Genomic DNA, 12,567 nt, shown 5'->3' with positions numbered 1-12,567 from the left:
TTTCGAGACTTTTTTTTTTCCAGGACCGAAGGAGTTGGTGCGCTACGGACATTGTACATAGCATAAGATTCTAGAGCAATTTAGTCAAGTGTCTAGTCGGCATATCCGCTTCTCTATCACCTATCGTTGTAACACAATTTTTAGCGTAAATAACTATCTATGCAAGATAGGCTTAAAAAGATTACAAATTCATGAAAAATTTGTTCTAAATGAACTGCTGCTAGACTCTCACGGTTGTTTACATTTTCTTGAACGGTGAACGGTATCCAATATTCGTCCTAGAATATGTACAATTTTAATATATGTTTAGAGATAAGTGTTTGTGCTTGGTCTGACTGATGTAGAGACCACCTCTCACTTAAATATAATTAAATTAAAACGCAACTAAAATCTGCACTGACGAGTAACCACAATTGATTGCAAAGCGTACAAGATACAGGAAATGCCGTTAATATGAACTAAAAAAAAAAAAAAAATGTTGCTTTTGGAAAATTCTCATCAGTGCATTTATAACGATTCAACAGAAAATGATTCATGTTCTTTTCATGTGAGATCATTTTAATTTGATACAAGCTCTAGCAATTGGCTATAACACAAGAACAACAAGAATATATAGCAGTAATAATAACAATAACAGTAACAGTAACAAATTCCCCTTTCATGTAATTTTGAGTAACATAAAACAGTTAACTTGATCGCCCTCATAATTATATTGACATTTTGACTTTGATGAATGTTCGTTAATAGCTTTGGCTGACGTTAACATCACTGTGAAGATGTTAAAATCGCTTCAATGTCTGTCTTAAAAGTATACTTTTTAAAACTTTAATAAAAGAATAAAACAAAAGGTAAAACAAAGGAATAAATAAGGAGTAGAGCCTGCTTGTAATTGGTGCAAGAAATTATGAATAATTAATTCACTTATGTTCAACGGAGTCGATGGAATTTTTATTACTTTGGGTTAAATTCAATTTATACCTAACTATCAGTTATTTATTGTAATCGTTTCGCATCCTTTCGCATCGCTACAAGCAGAAATCAATAAACGTAAATACTAAATAACTGTTTATTGCTTGAACACTCTGCAATTACGTGCTTATACGCAATGGCTGTAATTTACTGCTTAACCTGATTATTAAATAAACAATATTCTGATTGTGTTTTAATTTCATGTTTGTATGCGTAAAAATTTTGATAATTTTTTTTTTTTTTGAAAGTTATTTCAATACATTTTGAAAAGAATACAAACCAAAGATTAGTACGATAAACAGTTGGTGAGCAGAAATTCAAATCTACTAAACAAACGGCCACATAATTAACAAACATTTATACGCAGCATTCGTCGTTCAGTTTGCAGTTCACATTTTCTCATTTCTATATTTATATTACATAGCCCAAGAGTATGCTATAGTTTTTCAAAATGTTTTAAATATAAACTGATCTTGTTTGACGCAAGATGTCGCCCGATTGTTGTCTGAAATGTACAAGTATTGTGGACACTAAATCTTACGAAAAGAGAATTTTTCTTACAAGTCCACCGGTACAGTAGCACAAACTAACGAAATGGTTGATCGGTCTTCATTAACACACAAAGCTGAAACGGGAAATAGAGAGTAACATTGTTGGATTTGATTGAATGGGAGAGAAACAGGATATTTAATTTTTTTTTCTATACATGCAGATGTCTTCTGTTGAAGACATGTTAGCATTTTCGTAAAAGATTAACATAAACTACAATGAAGTTATGAACTTACACTCAACCATGAAAGTTTTCTAAGGCTGAAGTAAGCCTGCAAGTAATCAAGTTTTGCCCGATGCCCAAAATGATTTCTTGCTTATCTCCCACTTTCTCCCAGGCTAAACTTTAGAAAACAATCATCAACCATCACCAGCTCAATAAATTTCCAGGCGAGAGATTCTCTGTGTCATACTACTCCTATCACTAGGATTACTGAATGCGTCATTTTGATCATTTTTAATTTTCGACTTTCAGAGCATGCAGTGGTCAGAAACTTTTCGGCGAGAAGATATTTAAATACTTATAATGGCTTTTTTGTCTGGTGGGGTTTAGTTTTCGGCATGCCTGTGACATTCCTTGATCGATTAAGAACGTCGGGATAAAAATTGATCGTCATCTTATATGCACGCCCGGAATATGAAAGAAACTGAAACAAGTCTGTAACTTTCACTGCGGTGAAGATAATTACGAAAATCTTGTGATGGAAGTATTCGTGAGAATCGTCTTCATGTATTTGCGATAAAAGTTTATTTACAGTTTATTTCCAATTTATTTCTCGTTTATTTGAAAGCACATTAGGATTTTTCCCACCCGATCGCAAATAAATTAAAAATAAATTGGCAACAGCTTGGAATTAAAATTTTATTGCTAATTATGGGCGTGTCAATAACCATGTTTGGGTCAAGCATGCAGGTGGATTTGACGAATATGTAGGTAACAGGTTTTGTAAAATATCTTCATAGGATCGAAAGTTGTGCACGAAAATATGAAAAAATATTCATTTCTTTTCTGAAGGGTGTTTTAGTTTCTTATTTATGATGGGCAAGTGTAGAGGCAGGTTGTAACCATTTTTTTTAATGTTGTATTCTTAACTGACAAAGAGATGTTTCTGATAAATTTCAGCTTCCTATCATCATTTTCGCGACTGTGACAAATCGACACGAAATTAGGGGATAAAAATGATTCCTTTTGATAAAACTCATATATATATATATATATATATATATATGCAATTCATCGGTAGTTCTAGTGTTAAGAAATTAAACGCAATTTCGAGAAAAATTACAAATATTCCATCTTAACTACCACCATACCTGCGTTCAGGTGTTTAGAATAACACCTTAAGTAAAATCAAAAGAAAGAAAATATCGTGATGCGGATGCTTTTTCTGCATTAGGCATGAGAAGATAATATTCATCATAATCTCAAGACGCAACAATTGCTATCATTTTTCTTAATCGAGAAATCGTAAATCAATGACATAATCTTTTGTAATTTTGAAGATTGTTTCCTACAATAGATTACGAGCAGAAGCGTCCAAAGCCAAACATGATTTGCAAATAATAACCGAATCAACGGATGTCCTACTTAAGGACGTACGGATGGTAAGCTGACTCTGTACGCAGACGCAATGTCGCAAAAAAAAATCTTCGCTTTTTTTTTTTTTTTTTTTTTTTTGATTTTTTGTTTTCAATTTTGCATAAGAAAGAAAAATGATTTTGTAAGAAGAGACTTGTAGTAGAAGGAGAAAAAGGCACTCAAAAGTCCTTAAGTTATGTTATCCATCAGTTTGGCAGGCAAACAGACAAAACAATAGATTTGGTCTTGTTTGTCGTTTCAAGAATGAATAACAAAAGACATGTACACGCGAATTATGAGGATTTCATTCCATGCACAGACCGACACAGCCACATTACGTTTCATTATTTTTCAACTGAGATCTTCATAAAGTTTTTTTTTTTTTTTTTTTTCGTATAAAGGATATTATGTACTACAACAACAGCAGCAACAATGAATTGAAAGCAGCGACTTCATCACTTGTTTCCTCTCTTGGAATTTTTCAATTCATCATCACATTCGTTATTCTATACTCAGCGTTCTCGGATGCGTAAGGAAAAGGGAACAACAACAGAACAAAAAAAGAGGAAAAAAAAGAAAAAAGAAAGAAATATCAGGTTAACAAAACTAACTACACGAAAACGAAGGCGTACACCAAACTGAATGTATGTCTGACGGTCGTTCTCTCTCTCTAAAGTGTTTTGCATGTGCAATGATGGGAAAGTAATCGTACGAACGAATGAATGAACGAACACATGCACACCTTTGTAGTGAGCCGTGTTGTATGCAGAACTTAGGCGTTTAGTGCCATTAAAAGTTGCTCAACTTTCTGCCTTGTCGCTATATGAATAATGTTGTGCACATAGGTCCCAATCACGCTTATATATATATATATGTATATGTTATGCATATATATGTGTACTTTTCCATTGACAATAGTCGTTCCCTTCATTTATGAATATGTTCATTATATAATGTTCTGCATATCAAATTGCTTAGTATTGTGTATAGGTTGTATGTGCCTTTGTGTAATTGTCTTTTTGATTTGATTTGATGTTCTCTTCGCATTCAAGTACTCGTTTACGTCTTCACTACCATATATGCTTTTCTCCCGCCATTATTTCTTTGTTGTTCTCTTTGTGTCTTTGCTTTAATAATTTCGTTGCTAGTTTTTTGTAAGGTAATCACTCATTTCCTGGGTTCCATCTCCATTCTATATGAATTAGAAATGTTTGCCTCATTTTGACGTGATTTTTCGGTCGCTTCCTGCTTTTTTTCTTCTTTGCTCCATATTTGATTTGCTATATAATAAAATCTTTTTATCTTTTTCGTTAAAATGCTCTTTGGCAACTGGTTTAACGGTTTTCCATTTCCGTTCTGTATGATCTTTGAAAAAAACTTGTTGTGAGTTATTTTGGCGCTAACTCGTTAATTGCGACATTTTTAATTCATTTCAAAATCTCCGCGTTCAGTATGTCTATAATATCGTCCTGGTGCTAAAATTTTGTTGTGCTTGAAATAAGGGAATTAACAGAAATAAGGAAAGCAAAGGAAAGGAAAGAAAAGAAAGGAAAAGAAATAAAAGAGGAGAAGAGGAGAACAAGAGAAGAGGAGAAGAAGAGAAGAGGAGAAGAGAAGATAATTGTTGCGGTAAATTTCATTTTGTATATTCGTTTGTCATCTCATTGACAAAAAGCCGCACTCTCAGAGCTTTCTGCGAGTGCTCGGCATTACCGTACGTCCACTGCAACAAACGTGAAGAATTTATTTATTTGAATTTCCAAGTCTAACCGGGCTCTCGCCTACACAATGCACCTACTGTGAGTTTCCTCCCGTTAACATTTTTGCTTCCTCTCGATGAAACCGATGCGATAAATAGATCGCCAAATTTTAAAATATGAAAAATGTCTCGAAAAGACGTCATGTCCTAACGAACCTCAAGTGGTTTCAAGGATTTTCTGGTTCTGGACATACTTCACTACTAAATAAATTACTCAGTGCTACTACAGGAGAAATATCGTTTTTTAATGTTATGAGGCTCAAAAGACCATCCGATTTGCTATTTTCTGATTACTTTAACGAAAAAAGAACGATGTGTATCCTTGTGTGTCCTTGTAAAAGTTTCTAGAACCTTTGGTCTATACATAAGGAGCTTTTGAGTAAAGCAGTCTAAACAAACAAGAAAAATTGTCGACAAAAGTGTTCCTTAAGGCCGTTAAGTGATCTCCCTTCGTTCATTCAGTATAATTTTACCCAACTCTTGCATTAGATTCCAAATTTCTAACTGAGTAGATTGTCCCGTGTTAGCCTATGCCGCTCTCAGTCACGAATCTTAAACACACAAACATTAAATGGTCAGCGGTTTCGTTCTATCCTACTGCTGCGCTCCACATCCTACACTGATAATGCTAAGCTAAAGTGCAACGTTGCCATATGCACATATTTAATACGCTTCACATGGAAGCTAATCTGCGTGCATCTGTTACAAATTTAAGGCCCAAGTTAGTAGGCCCTTGTTCGAGCTTTTCATTTCGTTGACCTTGTGAGTCTTTTTAAAAACATTACTTTACTGATTGCCTTATTACGTAGAAAATTGATACTGTAGAGAGCCTCCTTATCTTAAATGATTCAACAGGCAAAGCCTATCTAGTTCAACACGTATTTAGTATATTTTTAAAGAAAAATTGAAGTAAAAAGAAGCGGATGACGATCAACTTATAAGTTGATAACAAAGGAATTTTGCCTGAATTAACAATCAAATATTCATTCTTTTGTTTACTTATAAAGGCGAACACACACATTACGTTAAATGAAAAACACATTTAACGAGGGAAAGTTATATTCACTTTGAGTCAAATTCTCGTTGCCATCACTTGAAGTGGATAAATGAAAAGAGCGCCTTTTCTTAGCATTGGGCGTTTGCGATAATTTTTCGCTGAATATCTCACTGACTACGATGGCGGATTTTCTCAGGTTTCGCTTTACAATAAGCTTCAATTCATTTTAGAATTTTTTCCTGCATTCCTGCAGAACGAAAGGAACTTTGACTCCCTTTCTAGTCACAAAGTTGTTAATATTTTTCTATCGATTCAAAATCTTAGCAATAGTTGGGCGGGAGTGGATAAATCTGCTCAGAGACTTGCGATCATTCATTCACTGCGTATCCCTTATGTTGTATATATCGGGGTATTACAGATGGCATGACTAACTTAATATATCTTTATCCTTCGGTAGCGAATATTAAGGTTTTGATTTGATTTTTTATTAGAAATTAAGTAAAAGAAGCGAAAAAAAGCGAAAGAGAGCGAAAGAGAGAGAGAGAGAGAGAGAGAGAGAGAGCGTCATAAATAGAAGTAGAATGAGAATGAGTGAGAAACTGATATATAAGGCGTCACAAACAGTTGTCTTGCTACACACTGGTCTTACCACAATTACTTTTTTGTATACACATGAATGTATTTTTACGTCAGCCAGAAGGGTTGTTTTTCGACTGCTTTCATATTTGAAAGAATCTTTCGCTTTGTGGTGTGTTTTTTTTGCAATAGTAAGGGCATTTTTTTTACCCTCGTCTCTTTTCAACTCTTATAACCTTTTTATTTTTTTGCGTAGCAATGTATGTGTTATGCGGGAGATGACAGTTCGATTGACACTTACAGATTAACAAAGTGTTGAATGAATATATTTCTTGTTAATTTCATTTAACACCAAATGAAAATATTCCAGAAAAGATCTTCTCAAAGGTTGGTACATGCTGGTCAAAGATAATCAACAGTTGTCCCTTTGTGCGGACAGCAAGTCATGAAAATGATTCGCCATGATTTGCAATTTCTTAAGTTTTTATTCTAATCTGTGCTTCACATATATGTGAGCCCAGAGTTTGTATACTTAATGGATTAACTTTTTGTACGAAAGAGTTGACTTTAATAATTTGAGCCGCAATTTCCGGCATTTTCGCAGTCATTATTCTCTTCCAAGGAAGTTACATATGCACGTTGTTGTCGTTGTCCTCAAGAGAAAAGTTGAATTAGTTTCCTAAATTTTCTAAAAGCCAACTGTGTCCTTATTGAAGATACAGGGAGGCGGAGAGACAATGAAATGTGGAAGAGTAAGAGAGAAAAAGAGAAGGAACAGGAGAATGGGAGAGAGGATACCAGAGAGAAGCGAAGAGCAAGAGTTCGTTAGGACCAATCCCCCATTATCCCAAAATTTACAGATTTTTATATTTATTGTCGAATATGCTTCTGCCCTCGCTATACCAATTATGATAACATTCGTTTAAGGTTGTTTCGGTTCGTGAAGGTCACCGTATGGCGGCTCCCGATCAAGTAACCTACTAAATTAAAGATTAGATTTGTTTTCAAGTGTGTTGCTAAAATCTAGAGTTGAGACAAGCGGCTGAAAGTTGGTGATTGGAATTTTAATTCACGGCCCCAAAATTAGTCTGAAAACGGAAGAAACACATCGGCAATGGACGAAAAACCATAATTCATAGTTTACAATAGACTTTAGTGTGAAACTTACTTATAAGGACTTAAGATTTCAGTGGGCAGTGGAACTGGAGCCCTGTATACGCACCTTAGCACTGCACAAAACTTTACAATGCGTTCAACAAAAGAATATTCATTTAAAATCTAGTACAAGCATCTCCTGTGGTCGGCGAGAAGATCCTGTCAAAAGCGGTATCGGTTCACCTGCTGGTCCGGCCACATTTAATAAATGTATTTTAATAGAATATTTTGTAAATCTAGTTGCCCCCGGGATTCAGAGATTCATCCTCAGATGAATATAGCTTTCTTTTCTCTCTGCCATTTTTTTCGAAATGCACTACACACTGTATGTATGTGTTAAGAAAACAATCCGAAGGAAATTGTTTTACAAGCTAGGAAAGCTTGGATGAAATTGCTTCGTCGGCCTAATGAAATTTCAGCAAAGCATGAATGAATGCTTGGTTTTACAGAAAGTCACTTTTATTTGGGAATGTCTGAGCATAAGCTCATTCATGAGGTGCGACTCTGTATCTTCTATTTGAACTACATTCTGTTTCGGTAGTCTTTTGGCGTTAGGTTTTAAATTCAGTATCGCGGCGATTGCAAATCCGATCTCAAAAAACGTAAATTCGATTCAACTATCTACAGTGGCTTCCGGAAGCTAATCTTTACAATATGACGAATCATTTGGGAGTATTAGAGTAAAATAGTCTAAAACTCTGCACTATAGCTCAGGTTGTCAATAAATAGTCAAGTACTTCAATCTTCGCCCACAATATGCTCCCATATCCCCCCAGAAAATATCATGCATTGTCCGATTGTTTTTCATATTCCTCAATATATGATTTTATCACAATCACATATGTATGTGTCATCTGTTAAATCGATTCATTAAATTTCAATAAGAGCGCGCAGAATAGAAACGTAAAACATTCCGTGTGACAAGCATTATTTTAAATCTCTGTGTTTCTTCTTATCAAGATGAAACGTAATCGTAAACGAGATTGTTGACATGTTTTCAGCTTCTTTAGCAGTGAAAAATCTCTCTCAAGCATCTGTATATCAAATAATCACCTGAATAGCATTTCGTTTTCATATTCTGTTCTTTCCTCACTCATTTCGTCATGAATTCGATTCGCATCGATTCGATTCTCATGGCTCGCTGCTATTCGTTTAATCATGCATCGTTGAACATGATAGCACATTACCTTTAGTACACAATACGAATGATGAGAGTCCTTTAAAACAAAAAAAAAAAAAACAAAAAAAATTGATCACCTGACAAAAGATGATAGGAATTAAGGTAAAACGATAAAAGGAAGAATCGATGAAACTACACCCACTCCAACGAATATTGCATATTTTTATATAGATCAAGATTTCTTTCTCCACTACAAAAATACCAAAAAAAAAAAAATATATATATATATATATATATTTTTACACAATACTTTTTAAAGCTAAGGTTATCTAAACCCTTTAGATTGCTTTGTATTCCCTTCTTCTTGCCCCCGTCACATTACTCTCTTTTTACAAGAAAAAGTAAATAGACATAATAGACATAAGCGATAAAATTTCTATTGTTCAAAATTCGTGGAAGTTAATTGTTATTAAAACGCGTTCACTTGCCATTCTCTACGTGATCGTGATCGTGATCGTGATCGAGCAAATGCATTGCAATCGCCTACCACAGATCGTATTGATTTTGTATAAACCACTTGTTCGATTACTAAGTTATGTAATTGATCCTTGTAGTGCTATTGAGGCGAAATTAATTGCGGTTTGGGATAAAAAGTAATTTTATAATAAATTAATTTCTTTTTTTCCCTTTCCCATTAACTACGAGATATTGAATTTCACTCAACCATATTTCCTTAGGTATTATTTTTTTCAATATTAAAGAATCCCTTAGGTCTTCTCTACACTTAACCTGCACCTTAACCTTAAAGCCAGGATTAAAATGTTATTACCAGTTGAATTTATGTAAAGAAAATATTTTCAAATTTTATTAATTTATGTAATAAAAACTCTTTTTAAAGTAATTTTTAATATAACGGAAGTGGGAAGAAAAAATAACCCAGAAGATGCGACAGTCCTCAGAGAAATATCAACTACGACCTACGATTAAATCAATTACAAGGAAAACGGTATTTAAATGAGGAGAGGTTCATAGCGCGTACGCGCCTACACACTACCCCCGACTAAGGCTTCTGAAGACATGAAAAGGTTGACTTTGGCATTGAAATCTTCTGCGCTTATAGTGCGGTACTCATAAATTATTCTCTGGTGTCGGGATCACGTTCTTCTTGGTGATGCCTCTAAAATTCATCGGCAGTAGTTTGCCATTGAGGTGAGATGACCTCTAACCATTAGGAATGAAAGAAAACTAGGAAAGAGAGTAACAGTAATCCATACCAGTAGGTTCTTCCTTCTTTAATTTAATCCTCTTGGAAAACGATTCCAATTTAATTTTCATACACACATCCATAAGTGACAAAAACTATTAAAAAACAAATCATATTTTTCTTCACAAACGATATGATAGATGATGCATCAAAGTTTTGTAAAAAGTAGGATTCTTTTATGAAATACATATTATCTTCATTTGTGTAACGATCGATTTAACTACGTGCGTCCGTCTATCCGTTTGCCTGTTAGCATTTTAGCTGCAAACCTGGGAATAATAAGGAAACACGCTCGGAGAGCTAATGTCAAAAATCAGTAGACGATATTGCATTCACAAGAGCGATTGTCGCTTTATCTAGTCATTGAATACCTTCGGCTGAGAAACCTATCAGCTTTGCTTTGCTTTTGCGTTCGAAATGTAGAATTAAAGTCAACATATCACTACGCACACCGCACACGATATCAGCAATGATAGCAAAAGAAGTTCAAAAATCAGTAACATTTGTCCGACTCTCTTTATTTTATGATAGTCAGCTTATACTGAATGTATTTCGTTGAGCGAACTAAGTATTGTCGAAACAATTAAAAAAAAAAAACAAACAGACCAACAAATTCTTAGGAAGGTTTTTAAGAATATTTTCCAAGCACTTTGTTGACATTGTTTCAGTTATCTCTAATTTCTGCAAAAATTTAATTTCTTCATTATTTGAACAAATATTTTTCCTCGTAATTAGACAATGTACTTAAATTTTATTGTAATCATCGTATGTATCGTCAGTCATAACTTTGCAAGACACTAAATGTATATATATGATGTATGTATGTACGTCGTTATGCGTGTTTTCATTTATTTACAATCTACAGTGTATTGCGTCGGGCGAATATTTCCCAAAGTTTTTAGATCACTATTCTAAAAGAAAAAGAAGGGGTTTCCAGACCTCTACTTACTAAAAGTAATTAGTGCTTGGCGTCGCTTTGTATTTTATGTTGATGATGCACACGGCTTAGTGCATACATATGGCAATATGTACGGTTATGCATTTGAAATTTAACCCTTGCCTTAGGATTATAAAAGGCCCATAAACATAACTAAACTAAAATCATTAGAGTAGTTCGAAAGCAAAGACAGAGAAGACATGCTTATGGCCGCTAAGCTACCTGTGGTTTGTGTCAATCAACATACAGTACCGCGCGCATACGTACTACAGCGAATCATGCTGTGAATATTTTAGTAAACATTACCACACATAATTATCACTTACTACCAGTCTTAAGTGTTACAAATTAAAAAGAAAAACAGGGAAATTGAGACAGGAGGTGTCAAATGTGTAGTTTCCAATCGTTATCATCGTAAACCGATAGTCATTGTTACTGTCTTTTCTCTCCTCGTAAACATACAAGCAACTACCTGAAGAGATATTTAAAACGCAATTTATTCAGCTCGAGTCGACTTTTCAGAACGCTATCATTAATTACAAAAATATAGGAAATATTTTTTCTGAATAAGAAATCAAATTTTTGAAACAAAGAAAAGACTTTGAGACCGATCTTTATCTATATATTTTTTATTTATTTGATTTATTTTTATTCATGTATGAAGTAACTAAAAAGCCATAGGTCATAAGCCTATTACTTAGTTCCATATACAAAAGGAGACTATTCCTTAACTGAGCAAACAAGGCAGGTAGATGGCTGCTAATGTAATGTTCTATTTCCTTAAAGAGTCCCTCATGTCAATATCTGATTCCGACTTTTCTGCGAACGAAGCACTATCTTAAGGCCAAAAACGCAAAACTGAGGACAGATTGGCGGAGACGTTGCCCTGAATCGAGTACGGAATGACACGCTTCCGCGTACACTTAAATAAGGAATGGTGGGGAAAAAGTAAGAAGAAAGAATGAGCCATTCCTTCCTGGATAATCGACTTCTAAGCGTTTTCCGCCTTCATCAATAAATCGTCAGGAAAAGATTCCAATTGTTTATTTTGCAGATATTTCATGATATGTTTTTTAAAAGTTAAGCGAATATGTAAATATCTGTTTCGCTTTCCCTCATTCAAGGTAGCAGCTTATTTTTCGCTGACGTCAAAACGAACGCGTTCGTACCTATCTTTATATTCATAAATTAAATATTTTATTTCAGGTAAAATCACAAAAGTCTTGAATTAAGGTAAGAAATTTGCGGTGGTTTAGTGACCTAATCTTTTTGCTAAAGGCCATATAAACATTTCTTTGCAGGTGAGATAAAATAATTATTATCACTGCTGTTATGAATTTGATGTAGAATTATGGTTAGAATTGGAAAACTAACTTCAATAAGGAGGGCATCATACTATGATTATATAGTGTCGTTGGAGAAATCGTTGAGGTTAATCTAATCAAAGACAATTAAAAGACATTTCGTGTCTGTGGAATTTCTTCTGAAGCCACTGCCGCTACCACTGTCCTTAGAAAGATGAACAAGAGTACGTGGACGTGACTACTGCTCAAGTCAGAAGCAGTGTCGCGAGCGCGAGAGGGTTGTAAGCATTGTTATGGCTTAACACTTAGGGCATAAGACAGATGTTTAAAAAAGAACATTCTTTGAGATTAAATGACG

This window comes from Glossina fuscipes, unplaced genomic scaffold (assembly GCF_014805625.2).
Source record: "Glossina fuscipes isolate IAEA_lab_2018 unplaced genomic scaffold, Yale_Gfus_2 3, whole genome shotgun sequence".
Lineage (NCBI taxonomy): Eukaryota > Metazoa > Arthropoda > Insecta > Diptera > Glossinidae > Glossina > Glossina fuscipes.
The sequence above is the reverse complement of the archived record's forward strand: the minus strand, read 5'-3'. Positions refer to the sequence as shown.